Raw genomic sequence first — 9,082 nt, 5'->3', positions numbered from 1 at the left:
TGGACAATAGTGTTGTTAGCGCAATGTAACTGCTGGAAGCACCCGAGCTAGCTGAGACATTACTATATTTAAGCTTATTATGTTCCATTGCGTTCAAGGTTGAATCACTGCGCTCTGTGATGCTGCCTACAGATCCTCTTGGCAGCGCCGCGGTAGGGCCTACACGGTATACATTTCAGCGCAGCTATTTGTCTACAAGGTCCACTGCTGTGTTTACTCATGGGCGGTATATAATAAGCTCCCTGATTCATGAGAGAGAGGCTGCACTTAGCTTTGGCTGAAAGCTCCTTTCGAAGCTGCAGGCTTTTAGATGCACATTCCAAGTTCATGCAAACACATTTCATTTACTGTTTCTGAGCCACGATATACCAAAATGTCTCTTGGACTTTAGTGAAGAGAAAAAAATGTTTGACAAAACGGTCCCTAAAATACAGTAGTCTGTGTGGAGATGCGAATACAGTAATACAGTATAGTACGGGAGGGCCTATATTATTCCCATTATGTAATTGTAAGTTCAGACTGTAATTGTATTCATTGTGAAGCCAATTTGTTGTCCTACCAAAGTTGAAATATTACCATTTACGCCGGATTCTTTTCACAGTGTCCATTTAACCACTGGATAAGGTTTTCAACAATTTTCACCCATTAAAAAAAAAAAAAAAAGCAACAATAGCTATAGGAGGCGGAGCACATCTACAAGCTTATACTCACATCACGGTGTGTTTTTTGAGCTCGTAGATCGTCTGGTTTTCTTCACAAAATATAAAATAGGGCTTAGGTGGTTGTGCTCTAATTGAGTAACCATCCATTGGTACTAGTAATTCCAGCGACTGTGGCTGTCCTGTGATGGGAAGGTCCCGGCTTCCCTGCCCTGCTGCCTCTCTGTGATCAAAGTGCCCTTGAGCAAAAACACCAAACCCCTTTTAAGCCTGCTCTGTATTTTACACTGGAAAGGAGCTTAGAGCAGTGGTTCCCAAAGTGGGTTCCGGCTGGGGGTCCCTGGGGCAGTTCCAGGGGGTCCGCAGCTAAATGATAGTTTGTAACTAAATGGACCATTACGGGTCTGCTGTAACTGTGTACAAATGTCTGTAGCTGTCTGTAACAAATGTACAAATGTGTAACAAATGTACAAATTTGTAACAAATGGTACGTTTGGTTCCATTTGTACACGCTCAATTAAGTTAACATTGATTTTACAATATAAATTGGGGGTCCCAGAGATAGAAATGCCATTAAATGTCGGTCTGTAGACTAATGCATGTCAAACTTGGGGTCCTTGAAATTAAACGGGTTGAGAATCACTGCTAGAGCCGTAAAAATCTTCTTATGGGGGTCCTTGGCATATCTCTTAGTGTCAATTGTGGGGACCTTGACATGAAAAAGTTTGGGAACCACTGTCTTAGAACCTGAAGAGGAGTTGCCCATATATGTAGTTGTCTCTAGATGGTGCTGTTGTTCTCTTACATGTACATCAATCTAGTGCCCTGGGACAGGAAACGGGACATCTTGTTGGAAATCTGGACTATGTGTGGACTCCATCGGTTTCTGGACATCAATTGGTTCTGATATAATGCTGACTTTCCCCTTGGACATGTACAAAACAAAACAGATGGATTGGTTTTGTTGTTGGGACTTTCAGATACCGCCGACCATATTTCTAAGTACTTTGTCTAAAAACCATGACTGCACAGGCGTTAGAAAATGTGCAATTTTTGTGACCTTTTCAAACCTGCTCCTGGGTAAATCTACTCCATGTGAGCTTTTGTTATACTGACAATGAGCTGAAAAGCCTGCTGGAACTATTCCATGACCGACCAACGCAGACCCAAACGCCCGTCGTAGTGCAAACACAGTTTCCAAGTGACTATAGTCCCAGATTGTATTCTCTAAAGGTTGATTTGATCATTCGGTGGAAACTGTGGAAATCATGGGTTTGGAACTAGGCTACAACGTTCACTCTGCTTTAAGACAAACATGTGAGATTACTAGTTGTTGTGCTCTCCCAATTAACTCATTTACCCATTTAGACCTGAGGACGATTCTAAAAGAATCTTAGTTTTCTATGTCAGTGGTGCTCAACCTTTTCCATGTCAATGACCCCCAGAATTATCTGTATTTGGCCACGGACCCCCATCTGAAAATATGTTGTTCCAAGGACCTGCCCAGAAGCAAAGATTTGAGTTAAAATCGTTCGCTCTGAAATAATATATATTCAATGATTTGCACTGATAAACAGGTTTACATTTTTAGAGTCTGCTCACTCCTCAGGTCTTAATGGATACAGACAGTGGTGGAGAAGAACTATTCAGATTTTGTATTATTATTATTATTTATTTATTATTTACTTAAGTAACAAGGAGCAATACCGCAATGTAGAAATGCTTTGTCACAAGTAAAAAAAAAAATTCCCATCACAAAAGTTTTCAAAATGTATGCTTTAAAAATAGCCAATCTACAAGCTCACAGGTCGTCGATATATGACGTGTGCGAGGGTGTAGATCGGCCACTTAATAGCAGTAATAATCTAAATCTGCACAGTAAGTTCAAATAATTTTAGCGGAGTAAAAAGTACAATGTTTTTGCTTCTATGATGTTTTGGAGCAGAGGTAAGGTATAAAGAAATGGACGTTCTCAAGTAGAAGTACCTCAAAATTGTACTGAAGTAAATGTACTTGGATACTTTCCACCACTGGATAGAACATTGTAGTTCCATGCTCCAGTATACTATTATGGAAATTATTTATTGGGAATAGCCCAATAAATAGATCCAGAGATTACAAAATACACACTTTTCTAAGCAATTAGACAAACATGTAACAGACAGTTGGCAGACAGGAGAACAAAACAAAACACATTACAATATTACACACAGTATACGACCATGTCTGCTATTGTTACAAAGCTGGAGGTGCCGTTACAGTCAGGAGAGCTTTATGTTTGGTTTATTCATTTGTTGTCCTGAGACTGACCTATATGGAAATATTATATTAAATATAATTTATAATGCAGAGATGCATGACTGTCACAACCTACGTATATGCAGCTGCTGCTGGTCTCCTGCTTTCTTCTGTGTGTACAGTATGTGTGCATGCATGTTGTTGTGCATGTGAGCCCATGGTTTAAGCGATCAGCGTTTGATTAATTCGTCATTTCAAACATGACAGTAAATTATTATACATATCAGTGTTGTTTTTGCCAGCAAATTTCTATTTTAGTTCAGTCATAGTCTTTGGAATGAAACTTGGATTTTAGTCGACTTAGTCGACTAGAATGTATTTTGGTGGTCCTTGATGCCGTTTGTAATGGCTCATTTTACACTTGTTGAAAATAGCAGATCTACAAGCTGTGCGACGCATTGTGAGCTTGTAGATCTGCTACTTTCAGCATGCAACCAAGTGTAAAATGACTTCTTGTCCACTAGTCCCTTCCTAACATTTTTGTCAAGTTTTTATCCGTTGACGAAATTGTCAATACATTTAGTCTTATAGTTTTAGTCGTCATAGCTTAGTTTTTTCAGTGAAAAAAAAGGGTAGTCGACAATTTTTTTTTTCTTTTCGTAGTTTCATCGTAGTTTTAGTCGACAAAAGCAACACTGATACATATAAACAAATGACCACATGCCTGTACTATCTTTGCAACTCTCCAGTCTGTGTTGTGTTCACGTGTACAAAACACTGAAGTCCTTAAACCAGAAACCGAACCTCACAGGAAGCCACAGGTGATTTTTTAACCTGCAGCACAGATTAGTTGTAACCCGCCAGTGCCGCCACGTATATGTCGGGAGCCACAGGTGATTTTTAACCCGCAGCACAGGTGAGTCTTAACCGGCCATGCTGTGTGTGTGTGTGTGTGAGTGAGTGAGTCTCTCTGTGTCTGTGTGTGACTGTGACTACTTTCTTATGGGGTAGGCAACCTTTATGACCTTTTCTGTCCCAAAAACATATTACAATTCTATCTGGAGCCGCAAAATATGTTTGCTTTAATAAAGCAAACTTTAATTATTTATGACTTTTATTTATTTATGAAATCTCTTTTTTGCAAGTAGAAATATATCCGGGTCTTACAGGGTTAAAAACAAAACTAGAAGTCACGTGGTTTATAGGAAAGCGTGGCTATAGTTCCTGGAATTTATAACAGGAAGAGAGGGAAAAGGGGAGAGACATGCAGCACGTACGCACGCACGCACGCACGCACGCACGCACGCACGCACGCACGCACGCACGCACGCACGCACGCACGCACGCACGCACGCACGCACGCACACACACACACACACACACACACACACACACACACACACACACACACACACACACACACACACACACACACACACAAAACTTGGCAAGAGTTAGAAGTTCTAAGTTACTTTTAGTTTCGTTTATTGATGCTATAAAGCACACAATGAACTTTCACAGAACCGGGTAACTCAGTGAGAACATTCATCAGGTAAGACAAATCTCTATAACAACATGACACATACTGTAGACGGTGAATGCTTAATTAAGTTAATTTAGGACCTTCACATTACTTCCATGTAGCCCATGTTTTGTAATGACATCATCATGCTATTATGCCCATAGCCGACAGAGTGAACTTAACAATTATAAATTAATATGATAATACTTGCGGACATTGTGACCCAGCAGTTTAAATCTATCCACTGCTTTCTGTCTGACTGTCAGCCAATCAATCTAATCTAATAAGATATTGAAGTGATTTGATGGGATGTCATTGTCATGTCAGAGAGCAGGTAACATTCAAAATCAGTGGTGGTATCGGCATAAAAATGTACTTAAAAGTACCAAAAGTGGAAGGTAGGTCTACTCATTATGCAGAATGTACCATTCCACAAGTTTTCAAATGTATAAATTGTACTGTATACAAATCTTTTGAAAATAGCAGATCTACAAGCTCACATACGTTGCATCGCGACACATTGTGATCTTTCAAATGGCCAAAATGTGTGTTTTGCAATAATAATAAAAATCTACAAAGTAGTTTTCAATAATTGTAGTGGCATAAAATGGTAAATAAATGGTGCCTTATACTTAAAAGTATAATAGGCCTATTTGCCTCTGAGATGTAGTGGAGTAGAAGTAAAAGTACAGGAAATTGGAAATACTGGAAATTGAGCATGCAGTTACTTCAGCAATTAACATGGGCCGAGTTAATGTGGATTTGTGGAACACCTTGCTTCCATCAGCACAAGACTGTACTAAATGTATGGTGTGAAGTTTCTACTATAATATACGGCATCTGTAAAAGTTGACCACAGGAAATCCCAAAAAGGGTGCCCCAAAAAGAAGGCACATGTGTTAAGTGAATCCCACTGTATTTATATCGGCGACATGACGTCTTACGTCCTCGTTAAGTGCTATATACAAACATTAAAGTCCATAGACATCAATAGACTGGCTCTAAAATGCTCTCTAAAGTGCTCTAAACAAACATTGGATTATCCTCAGTCCGTAAACTAGGCTGGCAAATGATTTACGTAATAAGTGCTCTAAACGCATGCAGACATTATAAATCCCTGCATTTGACGTAATCTTCAAAAGCCATGCATTGGAGGTATAGTGCCCCTCAAAAATAAACCAAAATAAATTGCCACACTGTATAAATATATTTTTTTGTTTAATTATCGCACACGCACAGCACCATAGCACCATTTAGGGGCCCCCGGCCCCTAAGATCGCCTCTGACAGACACACACCGACAAACCCTCTTAAAGGGATAGTTCCGATTTTTTAAACTTAAGCTGTATGAAATACTTGCCATTAATCTAATAATAATAAAAATTTATTTATATAGCAAATTTGCATTACAAAGTGCTTTACATCAACAAAAAAATATACAGCAGAAGACATTTCAATAGAAAACTAAATATAATAAGCAGCAGGAAAAATATATACTAAAATATTAGATTGGCAGTGAAGGCTAATCTATAAAAGTGTGTTTTCAAAATGGATTTAAAAGAGGACACTGATTCAGCGCATCAGCGCGCTTGAACTGTAAGGGCTGTGTGTTCCAAAGTTTTGGCGCTATGGTGCTGAAAGCCTGCAGGTCTCCTTTAATATAGTGGTTGCAACTGTATTAATTGATTGCCTGAGTGAGTCCCGTGGTGGGAGTTCTGCTCTGGTTTTGGTGAAATATTAAGTACTGTAGTTCCGGTCATTTTGTGGGGGGCACAGGGGCCACGCAGTAAAAGTAAATTAATCCACAAAACTAACGTAATTTGTATTGTTGAACTATGTTTTTTGTGTCCATATCACTACGCCCAAAACATTGTTCCATGTGATAGAGGGGTCAAAGTTGAATGAAAGTTGCGCTAATATTTTAGAAATAGGTCAACAATACGTTAGTTTTGTGAATTAATTTACTTACTTACTTACTGCGTGGCCCCAGTGCCCCCACAAAATGACCGGAACTACTTAATATTGAGCCGAACTCCCACCACGGGACTCAGGCTATCAATGAATACAGTTGCAACCACTATATTAATGGTAAGTATGTCATAGGCCTACAGCTTAAGTTAAAACAATCTGAACTATCCCTTTAAAGACAGATTTGGCATCATCTTTGTCTCTGTGAAGATTCAAATCGTGTGGACCTTGAGATCCAAATGGGACTCGAATGTTGGCTTTCAGACTGGACAGCCTGTGACGTCAGTCTCATATGATGTCTGTCGTCTATGACATGTACAGTATGACTCCAAATGTGGGCACGCTCCCAGGCCGATCATTGACGTCAGTTGTACAAATACAAATGTAGTTAAATACCAAAAACAGGTGAAAACAATCAACAGCCACTACTTGTTCTTGGACAATGTGCTCAAGAAATGAGCCTCCGCCTGATCAGTCCAGCAGTTTGCAAGAGTGTATGTCCCACACGGACACACGGATATAAATCAATTAAATTATCCTTTTATAAGACTCCTGCAGAAGCCAGGCTGTAAAACTAAAAAGTGTGATGTGAGCGGTGTCTTTTATCATGATGATGATGTCTGACATCATCAGACTGGATGTCTGATGCCACAAGCCATCTGCAATCTACAATCTGGGGGTGGAGTCGTGGACAGACATACACACAAAGCCATACTTTGGAAGGCCTCTGGTTAGCACCGCTCAAAAAGAAATCCAACAATGAAAATGAGTGATTCAGTGATGCTCTAATCTATGTTATTACTTGCGCAAGCAGAGCGCGCAAGTACTAGTTTCGCCCGGGACTCGTATGCACCGTCCCAGCCGTCCCGCAAATGACGTAATGACTAATTGTGCCTGATACGGCAGTGGTGCCAGATTACATACATGTATACATAGGAGCATTACCTTTAATCCTCCCAACACTAAAACATATCGTCATTACGTCACCATCGAAAACCAATTACACTCTGGCATTGGGTCCTTTAAATCCACATCTTTATTACGTATAATCATTGAGAGCTAGTTATACATATACTATGTATAAAACCAATGGTTTTCAATGGTGGTGACGTAATGACGATATGTTTTAGTGTTGGGAGGATTAAAGGTAATGTGCCTACAGTATGTATACATGTATGTAATCTGGCACCACTGCCGTATCAGGCACAATTAGTCATTATGTCATTTGCTGGGACGGTGCATACGCATCAAAATTGGCGATGGTGCATACGGCGCAAAGTAACCACAGTATACCGCTATAATCAACTTACAAATTACATACCGCATGATACCGGTATACATATACATTGTATATGTATAACTAGCTCTCAATGATGACGTAATAAAGATGTGGATTAAAGGACCCAATGCCAGAGTGTAATTGGTTTTCGATGGTGACGTAATGACGATATGTTTTAGTGGCACCACTGCCGTATCAGGCACAAGTAGTCATTACTGAGATTTGACAGTTTGTAGCGGTCGGAAGTACTTGCGCGTGGCCTACTATTGTGCAACAAGCAAGTATGCACTCGACAGAGTGCATTTCTAGTTATTACTATAACAATTTACAATTATAATTTGCTGTTTTAGGCAGGTAAACAAGAATACATAAAAATATATGAAAATGTCATATTACAGAAAGGGAATATGTAGTTAATAATAATAAAACTTTATTTGTATAGTACCTTTCATGACATGAAATGCAGTGCTTTACAGAGCAATGGAGAAAAAAAAGAAAAGAAAAGCAAGGCATAAACATTAAAAAACAAGCAGTAATGCAATACAGTGAGGACATGAATAACAAAAAATAAAAGATCAATTAAAAGCAAGGGTGTAGAAGTGGGTCTTAAGCTGTGCTTTAAAAATGTCTGCCTGTCGAAGGTACAGTGGGAGTTCCATGCCGTCGGCCCGTAGAAGCAAAAAGCTGCTTCCCCGTATTTTTTAGTTGGCATTTCTTTAGGCAAAACGAGCAGGCCAGCAGTTGATGCTGTTAGTTATATAGCTATATCAAGCCATTTAATATTTTCTGAGAGTCCCCATTGCCAGTAGGTCAGGGCCCTGGCATTACATGCCCAGTATAGTGTCTGAACACGGGTAGGTTTTGATATGCGATATGTATCCCCATACAAATGGTAAGATAATAGAGTCCAATTTATTCAAGAATTTTGCAGTGAGAAAAATTGGCAGGTTTTGAAACTATCTCGGTAAAGCCACCATCTTAATAGCATTGATACGGCCCATCATGGATAATGGTAGGATCCTCCCATTTTCAATATTGCTTTTCAATTTTTCAATCTTTTCTCCAAAATTCAATTTAATTTTTTGGGATCTAGGTATTTTAAGCCCAAGGTAAGTGAAGTGGTCCTCAATTAGGTTAAATGGCAATGAAGTGATTAAATCTATACATAACTGAGGATACGTCCCCGGTGCATCCATGCGACGTACTTTCGTTCTGAGGTATTCTATTTATAGTGACTCATAGGAATAGACTATGTGACAACCAGCCCAGGTATAGTGTCTGGTGCTGGGAGTCTGGTGCAACGCACAGGTCCTGGCTGTACTCCTGGTGAGAGCAGGACTGGACCTGGTGAGACGTAGGAGGGGCCCGGACTGGAGTCAACCCACAGAGCCTAGTCCCTCCACTTGCCAGAATTGTG

Source organism: Protomyctophum parallelum (genome assembly GCF_964188405.1).
Source record: "Protomyctophum parallelum genome assembly, chromosome: 13".
In the NCBI taxonomy this organism is placed as follows: domain Eukaryota; kingdom Metazoa; phylum Chordata; class Actinopteri; order Myctophiformes; family Myctophidae; genus Protomyctophum; species Protomyctophum parallelum.
This window is presented reverse-complemented; position numbering follows the sequence as displayed.